Genomic DNA, 13,528 nt, shown 5'->3' on the forward strand with positions numbered 1-13,528 from the left:
CTTTCCCTTTTTGCTTCTCCTCTGCCCACAACCTCTTATTTCATCTCAAACACAACTACTGTAAGACGTTTTATTTAATTGGAAAAATCTGAATAAAGAACCAAATTTCGTTCCCTTGAAGAAAACATTACCACAGCTTAAATAAATTGGGAAGAGGGGGGATAGGAGTGCACTGTCCATACTGGCTCTTTAACTGTCTTACCTGACTCTGAGGCCCTATCAGATGGGAATCACAGGTGTCCAAGAGAATTCTGCTAGGCCTTCTAATATGGCCTTGAGAGCAGCTGTTAACATCTGCTTCTGGCCCACAGACTGCTGAAATCCTGAGAGCTGCCATTATAAAAACGTGTGAATAAACAGAATGCACAAGGACTAGATTGGTGTTTTCAGCTAGTTACAGGCAGTAACACTTCAACTAGGAAGGAAAATATATAATTTATCAAAAAATAGTTCTAATATATAGAAAAACATCTCGATCCTCTGGGGCCAAGACCTGCCTCTTATTTACATTCACATTGAGTGAACCAAGTAACTGGCTAGGGAACAGTGAGGCAAGGCCTCCTTTGTGGGGTATGCCAGTCACCTACTGTGTAATCAGATGAAGAAAAAACAGAAGGTCATTTGCTCATTTTTTGAGAGGACAGGGGAATCACTGGAGGCAAGAGACAAGACTTATATTAGTTTCAATTCCTTATAAGCCCTAAAATAGAATTTGAAATCTTGGACCAATGTCCTGTGTCCATGAGAATCAAGGTTAAACAAGTTACTGATCAGAATGGTTTGTTGCCATGCTACCAACATGTCATATTCTTTTGCATTTTTTTCCCCCCTCAAAATCCAGGTGGTTAAGGGATTGGTTGGAGAAAGTACCAAAGAACTAAAGTAAAAAGGGTCATACAGAGAGGACACTACACCAGCTTCTTGGCCTCAAAGAAGCTCTTGAGATGACACATCTGCCAAATGCCAGTAAGGATAAGGATGACTGTCTGAGCGATGGACCACCACAGGACCCTCTGGTTGGTACTCTCACTGGTCAGACGGAAGCGTTCTTCACGATACCTCTGGTAATCCTGCTCCTTCTGGATCTGTTCCACTTGATCAAGCAACTGGCGAGCACCGAGCTGCAGTTCCGTCAGCTTATCCTTAGCTGCAGTCTCAGGGTAGTTGTTGGCATGCTCCCCGACCTGGATGTCTAGGTGCACACGCAGTTTGCCACCGGTGAAGAGGGCCATTCTAGTGGAATTGGAGTGCAGACAAATCTGATGTTCACCGGGGGTGTGGGAGGTGAACGTGAAACGGCCCTCGGAGCCATACTGTCGGGACAGTACCACCTTACCGTCGGGGGTCCTTCACCTTCACATGCATGCCCCAGCCAGGGGTCGAGGGAAGGAAAACCTCCTTCTGCTTGTCCCACATCTGGGTTCGATAGTTGCCTGGCCAAGCTCGGGAGGAGGGGCACTTCCGAGGGCCGGGCGAAAACAAAGGGCCTCTCCACCCTCAGCCCACCTGACTGATGACCATGGTCTCGTCGGGGATTTCCTCTATGAAGCAACGCTTCTCCGTCTCGCCGATGTGGAAGTAGAGCCCCTGGGAGCCGGCAGCACACATCACGAGCAACAGCAAGGCCGGTCGCCCCATAGCCGGCAGGCCTCTACCCACGACACCTCCCTTTATTTTATTTATTTATTTTTTATGCAGTACTGAGGATGGAACCCAGGGCCTCGCACGTGCCAGGTGAGTGCTCTACCGCTGAGCCATAACCCTAGCCCCGAGCTTGTAATTTCTGAGGGACACATTCCAGAAAGAGGCACAAAATAAGCAAAGTCCTGGAGTCATGAGTTTGCAATATTCAAGTGATAAATAACAAGAAGAAGCCAGGTGCGATGGCACATGCCTGTAATCCCCGCAGCTCCTCAGGAGGCTGAGGCAGGAGGATCATGAGTTCAAAGCCAGCCTCAGCAATGGCGATGCACTAAGCAATTCAGTGAGACCCTGTCCTTAAACAAAATACAAAATAGGGCTGGGGATGTGGCTCAGTGGTAGAGTGCCCCTGAGTTCAATCCCTGGTACCAACCCTTCTCTGCACCCCACAAAAAAAAAAAAAAAAAAAAAAAAAAACAAGGAAGCAGAGCAGACCAGGCAATATGCAGTGGGAGACACAGTTGGAGGGTCCAGAGGAGCAGAAGACTTTATGAGGACTTCAGATGAGGAGACTCAGTAGGATCTTGATCATAAGAGTGCTAAAATAGGGCTGGAGATGTGGCTCAAGCGGTATTGCGCTTGCCTGGCATGCGTGCAGCCCGGGTTCAATCCTCAGCACCACATACAAATAAAGATGTGTCTACTGAAAACTAAAAAATAAACATTAAAATTCTCTCTCTCTCTTAAAAAAAAAAAAGCGCTCTCTGACTGATTGAGAGTGAAATATGAAAAGGCCAGAGCAGAAGAAGGAAAAACCATGTAGGAGCCTCTACAATAACCAGTGATATTGATGATGGCTTGGACTGGTTTGGGGGGAAGCTATGAAAAGAAGTCAAATTCCAGGAATATTTTAAGGTAGAGCTGGGCTGTGTGCAACCCTCAGTGGTAGAGTGTATGTTTAATGTTAAGGAGGTCCCAGGTTCAATCTCCAACACCAAAAAACAAAAAGGTAAAGTTGACTAGACAGACTGATAAGTTAAATAAAGGATCTGAGACAAAAAGAGTTAATCCAAGGCTGTCCTTTAGCAAACAGAAAGATCAAATTAGATGAGGAGAGAAGCAAGTTTTAGAGGGTGGAACAGAGGGAAGATAGATAAGTTCTCAGCAATAAGATAGTTCTGATCTTATTCAAAGTTTAAATTGGGATGGTTCTTACTAGTACACCTTGAATTTTATCTTAAAGCTGTTTTCTTTATTACTATTATAACACAAATCCCATAAATCTCAGATGATTAATAAATTACATCTTAATTACATCTTAAAAATTAGCAAAGCAAGCTGAGTGTGGTGGTGAGCATCTCATGAGTAGTCCCAGCTACTTAGGAGGTTGAGGCAGGAGGATCGTAGTTCAAGGTCAGCCTAGGTAACTTAGCAAGACCCTGTCTGAAATTAATTAATTAATTATTAATTATAAATGAAAATGGCAAAAACTGCCCACAAAGTCTAAGTGCAAATTAAAAACTGAAAAAAAAAAATTGTAGTTTATATTATAAATCTAGGTTTTCTAAGATACAAAGAGTTCCTACAAATAGATAAGAAACAAGAACAACAACTCAATGGAAAAACGGACAATGAATCTGAATAAACAGTTCACACATGAACACACACAAAAAACAACTATGATGACTTTTAAATATAAGACATTCAATTGTCTCAACAGCAAGTTAAAACTATGATTAAATAATTTCTTCACTTATCAGATTGATAAAGATCAAAAAAAAGTAATTCAGGGCATTGGCTAAAGCATAGGAAAATAGCATTCTCATTTATCAGATTCTGTGGAGAACAATCTGGCAACATCTATCATTGTCATCATTATTATTTTTAGTGCCAGTGATTGAACCTGGTGCCTTGTGCATGCCAAACATGCACTCCACCACTGAACTACACCCCCAGCCCTTCTATCATTATTTTAAAGGCACGAACTTTTTGACCAGACAATTCAACTTCTAGCTAGTAAACAAGAGATATAATCACATATTTTTGAAAAGACACAAACATACCAGAAGTTATATGCTGAGAGCCATAGCCAAGTAGGAATGATGCATGGCATTTTTGGTTGAAAGGTGACGCCAGCAAGCCATTGAGATGATATGATTATGTTAAGATCTGCATTCAAATGGATATTAGACCCCTGCTGTCTGCCTAGGCCTGCTACTTTTTTTTTTTTTTTTTTTTTTTTTAGAATTTTAATCTTTATTTTTTAGTTTTTGGCGGACACAACATCTTTGTTTGTATGTGGCGCTGAGGATCGAACCTGGGCCACACACATGCCAGGCGAGCGCGCTACCGCTTGAGCCACATCCCCAGCTCCCGGCCTGCTTCTTTGGAGCTCTAGCGGGACTCCCGGAGAGTTCCCATTGGTTGGGGAAGTGCAGTAGGAGGGATTTCCGGAGGAGGGATTTGTCTGTTGGTGTAGTGTGTCCGGGGAGAACGCCGCGTGTGTGGCTCGGCATATTTCCCGGGAGGGTGCGTGGCATTGGCGGGAGTTTCAGAAATAAAGCTTGTTCCTGCTTGAGTGGCTCATGATTTTGTGCCCAGCCAGACTGCGGCAGTCATATATCATAGCATGGTATGTAATAACAAGAGACTGGAAACAGTGTATACATACCATAATAATAGACGGATACACATACAATAATAATAGAGTGATGGTTAGATAAATTGTGGTATATTCACTGTAAACATCCATTAAAAATAATAAGGCAGCTTTGCAAGATATAGTATTAGAAGACGGTTTATGTAGTAAGATATCATTTCTGTAAAAAATAATGAGAGAGAATATATGCATCTATGTTTATAATTACATGGCAAGTATATAGAGCTGACTGATAAACATGATTGAATCAAAAAAAATTTGGGTGGCTGGAGAATAAGGGTGAGAGGAGACTTTTTGCTAAATGCTTTAAACTGAGTTTTCGGGAAAAGACTTTGAAACAAAAATGAGTGCAGAAAATGAGTCTGGAAGTGAAACTGGTAGCTATGGGCTGGGAGAAGCTGACCCACGGTGCGGTTCCAGCAGAGCCTGATCTGCAGTCCCATGGAGAGCTCTGGAGTTGGGATTATCCTTCCACATTGTACCACATCGAAGAAAGGAAACCAGAGCTTTGTTCCCCCCAGCCCTGCAGGTAGTCATTTGCTTAGGGCTGCCTCTGACAAGATGTTGGGAAGGATGGCTGGGACATCTCAAGGCAATCCCCACTGACACTTCCTGCAGTAGCAGAAGGGGTTCCTGAGCCCTGAACAAGATCTGGGCAGAGTACCTTCAAAATTGTTCCAAAATTCCTAAATAGAATAGCTTGGGTGGGGTGGGCAAAGAGCCAGTACTCTGCCCTGAAGTCATAGAACGTGGGCACCAAAGCCCTCCTTGGAAAGGATTTTGGGGGCAAGCAGCATTCTCTTCTAATAGATTGCTTTCATTACCAACCAGCTGAGTGTTCTTTTGCTCAATTTTAGATGGAAATCACAAACGGGGATGGAGGTTTAGCTCAGTGGCAGAGCACTTGCCTAACATGTGTGAGGCACTGGGTTTAGCACCGCATAAAAATAAACAAATAAAAAAGGTTTGCTACCAAAAAAAAAATTTACAATGACATTGACAAAAAAAGAAAAATCACAAACAGGTAAGTAAAACCATCCTAACAAGGCTTTATTGGGGCTTATACTTGAGCATAAGGGAGACAGCACACCAGACAGGGTGCCCAGTCCAGCTCTCAGAGAAAGGCAGTAGTTTGTAGTCTGACTGAGGCTGGCACAGTCATTCTCACTGCTATTGCTCACAGCTGGGAAGTTTGCACTATTACCTGGTGGCCAGAACCAGGCATTCTGTGCATGCGTAAGCTGCAGGAGAGACCCTTAAAAAGCTTTAAGGGAGTCAGCACTGCGGTGCATGCCTGTAATTCAAGCAAGGCTGAGGCAGAAAGATCACAAGTTCGAGGTTAGCCTGGAGAATTTAGCAAGACCCAATCTCAAAATGAAGACATTAAAAACACTGGATAGTAGCTCAGTGGCAAAGCAACCCTGGGTTCAATTCCAAGCACAAAGAAAAAGAAGTGAAAAAAAAAAGTTTTAGCAGGTGACCTAAATAGGGCTTAAACTAGTTTTTCATCAAAGATAAACAACATGGTTGGGAAATCAGCCTTTTTTATTCTGACATAAGATTTACCTCCTAGTTCTCCTGTCTCATCTAAAGGGTCCTAACACTCCTTTAATGCCCTTATGTTCCCTCAGGAGATAGAGGAAAGAAAGGGAAGCGAAGTAACTATGCCTCGAGAAAATCATTTCCCAATCTATTTTAAATGACACATTTATTCTTCCAGTCTAATTTTAGAGAGATTCTTAGCAACATCTAATCTGAATCTATTATGTTTTAAACTAAAACATATCCTTATATTTCGATATTCTTATATTTTGCATATTTTTTCTTTCTTAATTATAACATTTTATAATTCACATATTAACTAGATTCTTGGAGGGAAGGGGGAGAGTTTTAAAAAGACTTAAGAAGCCGAGCACAGTGATACAGACCTGATATCCCAGCTCCTAGGGAGGCTAAGGCAGGAGGATCACAAGTTCAAAGCCAGTCTCAACAATTTAGCAAGGCTCTAAGCAATTATTTAGCAAGACCCTGTCTTAAAACAAAAAGAAAGAAATGGACTGGGGATATGGCTCAGTGGTTGATTGCCCCTGGGTTCAATCCCTGGTATCAAATAAAATAAGTAAAAAATGAAAAAAAAAAAAAAAAAACTTGGGGGCTAGGGATATAGTTCAGTTGGATAGAGTGCTTGCCTCACATGCACAAGGCCCTGGGTTCAATCCCCAGCACCCCCCCCAAAAAAAAAAAAACCTTAAGAAGCCAGGCATGATGGTGGTGTGTGCTTTTAGCCCCAGCTACTCAGGGGGCTAAGGTAAGAAAATCACTTGAGTTTAACAGTAGCCTGGGCAACATAGTGAAACCCCATTTCACAAAATAATAATAATAAAGTAGTTTTAAGAGACAAAGAAAATGGCAGTGACTTATTTGAGTCCTGAGGCAAAGACAACAAACAAAGACAAAACAAAATAACACAATTGTAAATTAATATTTTTGAAACAATCAAAGGAATCAAGGGAAATTTGGATTTGTACTAACTACTGTGATAGTTTGGATCTGGAATGCGTTCTAAAGGCTTGCTCCTCAGCCAGATGTTATTGGAAGGTTGTGGAAGCTTTAGGAAGTGGGCCTTAAGGAGGTTTTAGGTTATTGGGAGTGTGTCCTTAAGGGTGTTAGGAAGAAGGTAGTCATGAGCAGTGGAGGAAAAAGGGAGGTGATCGGGGTTCACAGAGCAGTCAAGCCTTAAGTCAGTGGTTGTGTCAGAGACTCAGGGAGCTGACCCCTGCTGCAGTTAACTGTTAAACTAATGTATTGAACAAAATAGGACACCTTAACAGTGATGGGGTCATGGGACCAAGCCATGGGGTTTGACCAAGTCAGAAATACAAAACAAGGTTTGACCCAACCTGGCCTTAGTGCCACATGCTGACCAACCGTAACCTGAGTTATATTATGATCTCACTGTAATTGTGGTTTGGAGATCACATGGGTAGCAGTCTCTAAGACTCTAATGTAATCAACCTGTCCATCCAGGATATGAATGGAGGCAATCAGGGGCATGGAGGAGCTAAGGGAAAAGAAATGATCAGCTCCTTCTATGTCTTTAGTAAAACTCCGCAGAAGACAGGGTGGACAGTACCAATCTCTTCTAGAGATGGTTTGCTCTCCTTCACTTTGCTTATATGGCAATGTACCATCTTTTGCTTCAATAAAATCTTCAATAAAATTTCTACATCTTGCTCAAAATTTTCTCTCACAAAGAACTGAGGATTCTCACCCACATCTCTGGTAATAAAGAGCATTGTGGGACCCAATGACTTTCTTTCTTTTCACTCTGGCCACCATGAAGTGAGCAACTTGCTCTATCCTGTACTCTTCATCATGATATTCTGCCTCACTGTAGGCCCAAAAGCAGTGGGGCCAAATGACCATGGGCCAAAATAAACCTTTTTGCTTTATAATATTATTTATCTCAGATATTTGTTATAGTAATAGAAAGCTGACTAACATGGATTCCAAGAAACTACTGTCCATTTTATTATATACAATTTTAAATTATTTATTAACATTTCATGTCAATGTATTTTTGAGTAAAATACTATAAAGTCTGAAATCCGTTTAAAAACTCCTGCTAAGCTGGGTATAGTGGTCTGCATCTAGTATCCGAGATACTCAGAAGGCTGAAGCATGAGACTCACTTGAGCCCTGGGGTTTAAGACCTGCCTGAGCAATGTAGTGAGACCCCCATCTCAAAACACACACACACACACACACACACACACAAAATGACAAAAAAAATTCCATCTAAAAAAAGGGACAATAGAGGGATAAAACAATATTTGTAAAACCAGGCATAGTGGCACGTGCTAGTAATCCCAGCTACTCAGAAGGCTGAGATAAGAGTTCCTGCAAGGCTGTGGTGAGCCTGTGCAATTTAGTTAGACCTTGTCTCAAAAAAACAAAAATAAAAACAACAATATTGGTAAAATGTTAGTAATTGTCAAAGCTGTTCAAGAACTATGTAATGTTTTGAACAGCCAACAATAAAAAATTTAAAAAAAAAAAAAAGCTGTTGATGAAAGCATAAAGTTTAATATTCTGCATGCTCTATTTTTTTATATATACTTTTGAAAATTTACATGATGAAAATGTTAAAAATGCATATGTCTAGTGGAGTATACACATCCGCTATCATCTCCCTAAACAATATTGTAAAAAAGAAAGAAGGGGGCTGGGGCTGGGGATATAGCTCAGTTGGTAGAGGGCCTGCCTCACATGCATAAAACCTTGGGTTCAATCCCCAGCACAAAAAAAAAAGAAAAGAAAGAAAGAAGTCAGGCTCAGTGGTGCACACCTGTAATCCCAGCGTCTCAGGGGGCTGAGACAGAAGAATCCTGAATTTAAAGCCAGCCTCAGCAACTGGGAGGCGCTAAACAACTCAGTGAGACCCTATCTCTATAAATAAAATACAAAATAGGGCTGGGGATGTGGCTCAGTGGTCAAGTGCCCCTGAGTTCAATCCCCAGAACCACCCCCCCCCAAAAAAAAAAGAAAGAAAGGAAGGAAAGATGGAAGGAAGGAAGGAAGGAAACCAAAATCTACCCACATTCTGATTCTCCTTTATATTGATACAATTGGTGGGAACATCAAGCCTCAATTTTTGCACTCCAGTGGCTAAATTAATCTTAATGTCATTTTGGCACATTGCAATTTCCTATACATAACATTTCATAGATGAGACACTAGGCCAACAACTGTAGCCATGAAAAACATGATGAAAGAAAGCTTAGTGCTTCTCAGTCTGGGTCAGAGTAAAGACTCCTCATGTTCTTTTTATTCTTGGTGACACAGTCTGTTCACTGGCATAACTAATTGACCACCTGGACAGAATGAGCACCCACTCTATCCTGGTCTGTTTCTTCCCTGATCAAAACAAAACACTGTTTGAAGCTCATTTCTAAATCATTTCCAACAAAAATTATGTTGATATATTAAGACTTCTGTGCTGAGTTCAGATAAATTACTCTAATAAATGGAGCTTTTCAAACTTTTTTGGTCATTGAAGTTCTTTACATTCTAAAAAATATTGAAGATGTCAAAGGACTTTGTTGATGTGCTTTGCATCTATTCATATCCACTGTGCTATTGTTACCACTGTTTTACCAGTGACAAGTCCTTGCTTCCCCGAATGCTGAAGTATAACACCAGAGAAGCACGCCTAGGCAAGTGTAGAGTGGAAAGTGGAAGGCTTTATTAAAGGACAGCAGAAAGATTTCCTCCTTGAGGAAGAAGGGAACCTGAAAGGTGGAATCCGTGGAAGAGGGAGGTCTTCCCTTTTCTATAGCTAAGCTCTTCTTTCAGCTTTCCCACATTCCTATCCTTCATTCCCCTTTATCCTGCAGTGATAGAATGCAGGTGGGAAGTCCAAAAGGTGGGATCTCATGAACCTTAGTGTTAAATTTTTTTTTGCCATAATTTAGAAAAATGATGAACAGTTTAATTTTTTGATATTGTTAATCCATCTAGATTTTTATCTCAAGGTCAAATTCATTGTCATTGACAAATAAACCAGAGTTGACCAATTTGTTGGCAACACTACAGCTTTGCAAATTACAGGGACTGATACACAAACATCACATAATTTTATACAGATGCTGTTGTGAAAGAAGTATCTGAAGTGACCTTCAAATTAACCAAATATTATTTTGAATGTCTCATTGTTGTTTTGCTTACCACATGAATTAACCTTTTCATATATTTTCTCTGAAGTGTTCATCCAGTTATTCTCTGAACAGATGGTCCCCTAAAGTTACCTCATTCAGAATAGGGTAATTAACATTATGACACAAAATGCCATCCTATCTTCTGAATGAAATGCTACAAAATTCTGCAGAAGGTTGAGGATGCTGCTCAGTGGTAGAGTACTTACCTAGCATGTGTGAGGCCCTGGGTTGGATCCCTAACACACATCACACACACACACACACACACACACACACACACACACACACACACACACCCAATCCTGCAGATGAGCTGAACTTAAAGTATTTTCAACTAGGTTGTGCTTAAAATAGAGAAAAAGAGGCCTGATCTTAGGTAGAGCATAGAACAATAATTGAAGTTGTTTCTGTATTTCCAGTTAGTAAAGGAGGAATTTTCAGAGCTTACTGGCCATCCAACTACCTGAAGTTTTTAGTGATAAGTCCCAAGTGAATATGTGAGAGTTTTCCAGGGCCTGATATTTCTGCACAAAACTTTTGGATGACAAGAACAGCTGTGAAGCATTTACTGCTTTGATATATTAAATTTCTAGTTTCAAGTCAGATGTTTGGAAATTGCATTATATCTTTACGACCTGGAGTTTAGTCTAGTCTAGATTAGCATCTATACAGTGACAGTCAGCAGAGATATGCCCCATCCTGAAGTATGTTTTGGAAATTTGCATCTGCTCATGTTTCTTGGATATTCTTGTCTCTATGCTTCCCAGTCTGCAAGACTCTAGTTCACTGTGTAGTCTTGAATCTTATCCAAAATTCATAACGAACTCTTAAGACTAATAAACATTCCCTGAATTCACTGGGTATCTGTGACTTGCTTGAGGCTGAGGATACACGGCCCAGGGCCCCTTTCCATTTGGCAGTTCTCCAATGTGACACCTCTCTCATATTTTATTTTCCTTACAAAGGAGAAGAGCCAATAGTCAGCTGTCTAAGCTGACATCTGACTAATGAATGAAATGCCAGTCTGCAGTGTTTTGCAATTATCCTCAGTATTTAAGTATTCTCTTGATTTCTCCTTTGATTTGTTTATACTCTCTATGGTGTCTTTGTTTTCTAGTTCATTAATTTGTATTGTTATTTTAAGCATTTGACTCTTTTTCTTACTGTAACTTCTTATATGGATATTTAGTTCATTTGTGGTTAGTATTTCTTATTTTTTAACATATACATACTAAGGCTATTGGTTCTAGAATCCTGTCTCAATTGCATCTGACAAGTGTTGGGGCTCTCATTGTTGTAAAGTTCAAAATAAAGACGAATTTACATTTTTATTCTTTTATTCATTGTCTGATTTAAAAGACATTTTAAATATTCCAAAAATATATGAAAATTGGCTACCCAATTTATTATTTTCTAATAAAAAATATATACATATATATTTCAAACATAATATATTTTTTTCTTTCCTTTCTTGGTACTGGGGATTGAACCCAGGGGTACTGTACCACTGAGCTGTATTCCAAGTACTTATTTTTTGTTTTGAGACAGCATCTCCCCAAGTTGCCTGAGGCTGGCCTCAAATTTGGTTACTTCTGGCCTCAGCCTCATGTGAAGCTGGGATTACAGGTGTGTGTCATGTCATCCAACTTGAAATTGAACTTTGTTAAGATGTGCTGGTGGGTCAATTCTGTAAATGTTCTGTTATGCTTGAATTCAGGGCCCCCAAAAGACCACCAGAGACCAAGATGTAAACAGCAAAGAGGTGTTTATTGCGAGCTAGCTCGGTCTTCCATGCGCACACACAGCAACTGGTGATGCTGAGAGGCCCCGAGCCCAGTGTTTGCAGCAGTTTTATACATTCTTTGGAGAAGGCAGGGACCCCCACATACATCATAGCATCTCTTAGCAAATCATCACACACCGCGGGAAAATCAAATAACAACTCTAAAACATGATTAGCACATTCACTGGTGGGAACAAGTTGGGTAGGGGTGATTGGTTACTACAAGAGGGGGATTCATTTGAACTGATTGGTTTAAGCCAAGAGAGGTGTTCGTGCTGAACTACATGGTTTCCCAACATGTTATCAACCACCATAAACTACTAGGAGGGTCAACTGGCATCCCAGGTATTTCCCTGTCTCATGCTGATTGGTGGCTGCTAGGGGGTTACTATGGGTCTCCACCTAGCCTGACTGAGTCAGGGACACCTGTCGCAGCAGATCTCTCCTGTTATTTGTAGATAAACCACTTAGCAGGGTAGGAATGTGCCTAGGAGTGCTCTGTGGGTCTTTCCAAGGACAAAGGTCATGTCCCTTCCTTGGACAGGCTTTGCTCTGAGATAGAGGCTGGTTTTTCAGTTCCATGTGCTTTGAAAGAATGTGAGCTTTCTGAATGGTGCAGTGTTCTATACATGGCCATTTAATCTCTTTTTTTTTTTTTTTTAAGAGAGAGTAGGGGAGAGAGAGAGAGAATTTGTTAATATTTATTTATTTATTTTTAGTTCTCGGCAGACACAACATCTTTGTTTGTATGTGGTGCTGAGGATCGAACCCGGGCTGCACGCATGCCAGGCGAGCGCGCTACCGCTTGAGCCACATCCCCAGCCCAATGGCCATTTAATCTCACTTGTTAATGACATAATTTTTTTTTAATAGAAGTAAAAGTTCACATTTATTTAGATGTGGCTATATTCCATGGGAAAAAATTTAGCATCCAAAGTGCAAAGACAAAAATGACTGTGGTTTTTCTTGCCACATGAAATATTGACAGTCTTCCCTACAGCCTCATCTTATTTGTTAGCTGGGATGACAAACAGCAAACTAACCTTTAGAAATAGGAATCTACTGGACAAAAGGTGGGAGGGTGAGGCATCAGAATGAATTCAACTTTAAAACAACAAACTGGCTATGACCCCAATAAAACCCAAAGTCCAGCAAGTCGCCCATCAGAGATAAAAAGAAGTATCACATTCACAAGGTTGTGTCACTTCTCAAGACCTTAAGAACTAATCAATCCAAATTAAAGCTATGCATACTCCCATGACTAGTTCTGTCCTCAACCTATCCTATTTATGAAGGTTCCATGCTATAGTTTAATTCATAATGGGAAAAGGGAAATTGCAGGTTCTGAGAAGGAACCATCCTAAATTCTCTGACTAATCTTTTCTTTACCCTGTCCCGTCACTTCCTACCCATACCAAAGAGGCAGGGTTTCTGTCATTGTCTCATGGAGATGAGTTAAATAACACTAGAGAAAAGTCATTCCAGGAGCAGCATTTGGCTTCAAGCCAAAGAGATGCCTCCTGACCCCAAAAGAACCACAATTCCATATTTCTCCTTCAACCCCTATAGGGATCTCCCATCTGAAAGTTCCCAACAACAACCAGCACAAGGGGCTGATAAAATGTTACTGGAGGAGGAGAAGAGGGAGATATATATATATATATATATATATATATATATATATATATATATATATATTTTTTTTTTTTTTTTTTTAATAAAACCCTC

The 13,528-nt window shown here is 40.6% G+C and overlaps 1 pseudogene; it reads right to left on the reverse strand.

Annotated features, from left to right (window-relative positions):
- Positions 1-677: 677 nt before the first annotated feature.
- Positions 678-1,515, reverse strand: LOC114103582 (transmembrane emp24 domain-containing protein 4 pseudogene; annotated as a pseudogene).
- Positions 1,516-13,528: the final 12,013 nt, after the last annotated feature.

The sequence above is a fragment of the Marmota flaviventris genome, chromosome 5 (assembly GCF_047511675.1).
Source record: "Marmota flaviventris isolate mMarFla1 chromosome 5, mMarFla1.hap1, whole genome shotgun sequence".
In the NCBI taxonomy this organism is placed as follows: Eukaryota; Metazoa; Chordata; class Mammalia; order Rodentia; family Sciuridae; genus Marmota; species Marmota flaviventris.